At 41.1% G+C, this 5,923-nt stretch overlaps 1 protein-coding gene across 2 annotated transcripts in view; it reads left to right on the top strand.

The window, feature by feature from the left end:
* piga (phosphatidylinositol glycan anchor biosynthesis, class A) overlaps positions 1-1,841 on the top strand; it is a 53,913-nt gene extending 52,072 nt beyond the window's left edge. For both annotated transcript variants that reach the window (XM_084314604.1, XM_084314605.1), the window contains exon 7: positions 1-1,841. This exon is cut by the window's left edge and continues 882 nt beyond it. The gene's annotated coding sequence lies outside the window, so the exon portion shown is untranslated.
* Positions 1,842-5,923: the final 4,082 nt, after the last annotated feature.

Below are 5,923 nucleotides of genomic sequence, written 5' to 3'. Positions count from 1 at the left end.
TGTTTAGACTGGACTATAATAACTACTGACCTGGGCCCTCATTCATCAACGTGGACGTAGAATATGTCCTATTTTCACACGTAAGCACAGAATGTAGAATCAGTGCACGCACAGGAAAATCGGGATTCACCACACGTGCGTACGCAGGTTCTACGCACACCTGTCATGATGAATATGACTTTGATCCTACGTTTGAGCTCGTGCACTGTTTTAAGTATTTGCATACCAGAACCGCCCCGATTAACCATATACGGTAATGGAATACCCCCATGAAATGTGGAAAAATGGACTAAGCCGAGGGAAGCGTGTCATGAGACAGGCTGACAGACGTGTACACTTACGGTGATGTCGGATATGATATCTATTAACCATTGCTGCCTGGGCAGCGCAAACACTAATAAAGACCGCGCTGGAATATGACTGCCTTTTCCCGTGTTGTTTGATTAATACCCAGGGATTAAAGTTCTCCTCAATTTTATTCCAAATCGCGATGGATCTCCCGTCAATTTTCTACCTGCTGCATATGATTTCTAGAGGCATACTACAATCTATTTTGATGTCAGTATTGGGTAGCCTATATAAACAATAATACGAGAGCATATACAAGAACAATTAATCTCACTGCATGTATGATGTAGCCTGCCTTTCAATACATGAACTTGAATTCCATCATGTTTGTGTGCGGGACTCACAAGGCTGTTGTCACAATGGGTGGTACCGGTACAGTAATAACAGTCCACACAATATCACCATGGACCATGCCATAGCCTATGTTCTATTAGGACATGATCTGTGACGACAAATGTTCTAGAATGTTTGATTAAGATATCATACTCTGACAGCATGCCTATGATCAACAAAAACGCGAACTTGAATCCCATCATATAAATAGTCTGTCCACTATCTGGTGTCATTGTAATGCGTTTTCTATTCTTTCTTATACAGTAAAAAGGGGGAAGAACACTATATTGTGGGTGTTCATATGACTTGTATTCTGCTTACAGCTTCGAAATTCCACTTGTTTCGTTTAACGTAAAGCCTTTTAAATATAATCAAAATGTTCCCGTGTTTCTGCGGTCTGTGCGCAAAATAATAACGAGTTGAGCTTTATGATTTATGATGAATTGAAAATGGGGGACCCTGATGTAAACAAGACGAAAGTCTTTCTCTGGTCTGCATCCCCTTAACAATTGTATGTACTGAGCTGTACTGTACTGTACCCATTCTGCAATCTGTTAATAAACTTTTCAATCAATCAATCAAGCTACGCGGAGCGCAGTCAGTCAGTAGCCTACACCCCGTATATTCCGATAACGCTATATAAACCATGCTGCATTCATTCTGAGAGAAAGATCTATTATTCCAAATGCTATTTATAGGGTTTTGACCATAATTACACTACTGTTGCTATTTTACAATGAACTATAATGAATCACGGGGGTCATACAGAACACGCGCCAGTGTCTTTATTTCCGCCTTGAAACTAATGCAGAACTGAGGAGTGCTTATGCGTAGTAACGATATTCTACCACTGGGCGTCAGCTAAGTGTGGTCCGAGCTGTGCGTACACGTAAGCACGGAGTCAAGTTCAAGTTGAAATTGATGAATCCCACTCTTTGCTTAGAAATGGTCGTACGCACAGGATAAGCACAAATCTGTGCGTAAATCGGGTTGATGAATGAGGGCCCTGGTGTTTAGACTGCACTATAATAACTACTGACCTGGTGTTTAGACTATAACTACTGACCTGGTGGTTAGACTGGACTATAATAACTACTGACCTGGTGTTTAGACTATAACTACTGACCTGGTGTTTAGACTGGACTATAATAACTACTGACCTGGTGTTTAGACTGGACTATAATAACTACTGACCTGGTGTTTAGACTGGACTATAATAACTACTGACCTGGTGTTTAGACTGGACTATAATAACTACTGACCTGGTGTTTAGACTGGACTATAATAACTACTGACCTGGTGTTTAGACTGGACTATAATAACTACTGACCTGGTGTTTAGACTGGACTATAATAACTACTGACCTGGTGGTTAGACTGGACTATAATAACTACTGACCTGGTGTTTAGACTGGACTATAATAACTACTGACCTGGTGTTTAGACTGGACTATAATAACTACTGACCTGGTGGTTAGACTGGACTATAATAACTACTGACCTGGTGTTTAGACTGGACTATAATAACTACTGACCTGGTGTTTAGACTGGACTATAATAACTACTGACCTGGTGTTTAGACTATAACTACTGACCTGGTGTTTAGACTGGACTATAATAACTACTGACCTGGTGTTTAGACTATAACTACTGACCTGGTGTTTAGACTGGACTATAATAACTACTGACCTGGTGTTTAGACTATAACTACTGACCTGGTGTTTAGACTATGGGGTGGGGGGTGGGGGTTGGGTACGAGGGGTGGGTGGGGGACACTGTACAACTGTACAAGCAAAACTGGTGTTTAGACGCGGACTGTGCGTAGTTCCCAGTAAATGTGTACGTTCACCAGCTCTGTGGTGAAAGTGTGCATATTAACCGGTTAATGTGCGCGTTCCCCCGTCGGATTGGTAAACGTGAGATTTCTGAGGCCAACAATCTGTGAACACTGAATCTGATTAATTTCTCCCCATCCTTTTACACACGTGTATATATATATATATAAACGTATAGGTTATGTGTTTATTAACCCTAACCTCACTGGAGAGATGCTATGCTGCTTAACCCTAAAATAAAATGGAGATCTATGGAGATTTAAACATCATCTGCATAGAAAGAGACACGTTATGTTCTTTACAAGGTAAATTAAAGAGTTCGTCTAATCCAAGACTCACCTGATGGCAAAAACTAACAGGGTTCGCACAAGGTCCTTGAAGTGCTTAAAGTGCTTGATTTTTTACCAAAAAAAGTCAATGCCTGGAATTCCTTGAAAACAGCCCATTTCTTAACAAGGTACTTAAAAAGTCCTTGAAATTCAAATCAACCATTCGCATTGAATGTTTTGTTCATCCATGGACCATGATCAAATTGTTCTGAATCAAGAAACCGTCTTGCGTGCTCCAATTGCTTTTCCTAATTTCTTCGCGTGTGATGCTCTAGCTGGCAAGCAGGCCAAGAAGATGCTTAAAAAACAACATTTAAAAGTGAATTGTATCCTTCGAGTGACATCCTTGAAAATTAAAAAGAGTGCTTGGAAAAGTACTTAAATGTCCTTGAATTTAATTTTGCAATGTCTGTGGGAACCCTGTAACAAGAATACAAGCTTATTTATTGCAATTATTGTTCATTACGTTCAAGGGTGGACGTGGCAGGTTATTGAAGCACACTGCTACATGGCAGGTCACATTTACAGACACGACGGTGGACAACGTGCACATTGACCAGAGTGGTGGTGGGACCGTTCCATACTGAATCTATTGTGGTTCACTTTGTTATTGTTTACATTGCCCCCTTAAAAAGGGATTGTTGACTTACCTTTTGGTGTAAGAAATACTTACTTGATCTCAAAGGTCAGGTTTTATGTGAATACAACCTTTTTATAAACCACTGATAAACTTGAAGACTGGTCGTACTCCTTTGAACTTTATTGGGCTATTGTCTTTGTTTTGTAAATGTCCATATGAATAAAGTTCTTGTTCCTTTTGCACTGAAGGGCTTCATGCATAGAGCACAATCATTCATAACGAGGAAGTATGCAGAGACCTGAATTACCCTTTCTACAAACTCTTAAGATTCATACCTCATTTAGGACAAGTTTTATAATTAAACTTCCTACATTTACATTTAGTCATTTAGCTGACACTTTTATCCAAAGCGACTTACAAGTTCTGTACGACAAGTCATCAGGAAGGGCACAACTCTATCAGCTGAGTAACGATGTTCATCAAAGTGTTGAGTGCTACAGTGTAGGTTAGTATATTAGGACAAATGCATGACAGTAAGGTTAGTTAGGGTTCGAATATTATTATTATTTTATTTTTCATTTCAGATAATGGTTGAAGAAGTGCGTCTTTAGTCGACGGCAAAAGATTGGACGGGTTTCGGCTGTCCTAACTGGTGGGCAGTTCGTTCCACCATTGTGGGGCAAGGACTGAGAATAGTTGATGATCCTCCCGGAGCTTGGATAGGAGTAGGTCTGAGACGGCCAGAAGATGCAGAGCTTAGGGGTCTTGAGGGTGTGTAGTTAGAGACCATTGACCGGAGGTAGGCGGGAACGGTTCCCTTTGCTGCACGGTATGCTAGGCCGAGGGCCTTGAAGCGTATTCGTGCGGCAATGTGGAGCCAGTGCAGGTCCCTAAGAAGTTGGGTGACATGGGCCGACTTCGGTAGGTTTGAGATCAGGAGGGCCTGCTCAATATTACATTACTTTATTACAAATTGCTTATCTTTCTTTTGTGTTTTTTTCTGTGATACTTGCTTAGTACTTGATAAGTAAGCTTTGTTTGATAATCGTATTTATATTGGGGGGGGGGTTAGAGCAGGGGTCCAGAGAGAGGGGGAGGGGGGGGGGGGGGGGGGCGGGGTAGTCTGCGGTCAAAAAAATGAAGTTGACTATCAAAAAGGTGCTTTTGGAAAACGGTGTTGGACCATAAAGATAAATTGACATTGGCTTCTATCGATGCAGTAAAAAAAAAAAAAAAAAAGCCATTCTCAAAGTAAATACCAAGACAACTTTTTGGAGTGAAACATATTTAAAAGCCTTTACTTTATTGGCTTGTTGGCCTATATGCCTTAATAAACATGTACAGATGTATTGGCTTGTTGGCCTACTGAACGGCCGTGTACCGAACGAATACAACGGTATGTTAACCACTAACGACCGCCCACCGGGGGCTGTTTTTTTCACAATCTAATATAATAATAATTATTTATTTACAAGTCGATTATTAATTTCAATATAGAATATTCGTTGACAGCCCTACAAGTACAATTAGTTACTGCACACTACATCACCCCTGAGTGGAACATGGAAAGCCAAACTTTCCCCCACTGTACCGAAAACCCGCACAAACCTTGACTTCAAAACCGAGGTAAGTACCGTACCGTGGTTTTGGTATACCGTTACACCCCTCTTCATCAACAGATACAGATGAAGGTGATTCAGAACTGGTCAGATCTCATGCCTTCATCAACATATACAGATGAAGGTGATTCAGAACTGGTCAGATCTCATGCCTTCATCAACATATACAGATGAAGGTGATTCAGAACTGGTCAGATCTCATGCCTTCATCAACAGATACAGATGAAGGTGATTCAGAACTGGTCAGATCTCATGCCTTCATCAACATATACAGATGAAGGTGATTCAGAACTGGTCAGATCTCATGCCTTCATCAACATATACAGATGAAGGTGATTCAGAACTGGTCAGATCTCATGCCTTCATCAACATATACAGATGAAGGTGATTCAGAACTGGTCAGATCTCATGCCTTCATCAACATATACAGATGAAGGTGATTCAGAACTGGTCAGATCTCATGCCTTCATCAACAGATACAGATGAATGTGATTCAGAACTGGTCAGATCTCATGCCTTCATCAACATACAGATTAATGTGATTCAGAATCAGATCTCATGGGATTGTCTGCCATGGTGCCACACATTCAGAGGTAAATTCAGATAAAAACTAAACGAGTCAATCCTACTCACTGTTGCCAGGTGGGATGTGTTAAATTATCGTACCAGAGGCTTCAAATGATTGTTTGCAAGTTCTAGACAATGGACCATAATCGGCGTACAGAGAGCTGTCCTCACTATCCTCTGCAGGGTCTTAGGCTGTGCTGTTCCCAAACCTGGTTGTGATGCAGTTTGACAGGATTCTCTCGATGGTTCCTCTTTTAGAACGTGGTCATGATGGGAGGGGGAGGGTTCACCTTCCTCAGTCTCTGCAGGAAGG

Source organism: Notolepis coatsorum (genome assembly GCF_963971535.1).
Source record: "Notolepis coatsorum genome assembly, chromosome: 5".
Classification (NCBI taxonomy): domain Eukaryota; kingdom Metazoa; phylum Chordata; class Actinopteri; order Aulopiformes; family Paralepididae; genus Notolepis; species Notolepis coatsorum.
The sequence above is the reverse complement of the archived record's forward strand: the minus strand, read 5'-3'. Positions and strand labels throughout refer to the sequence as shown.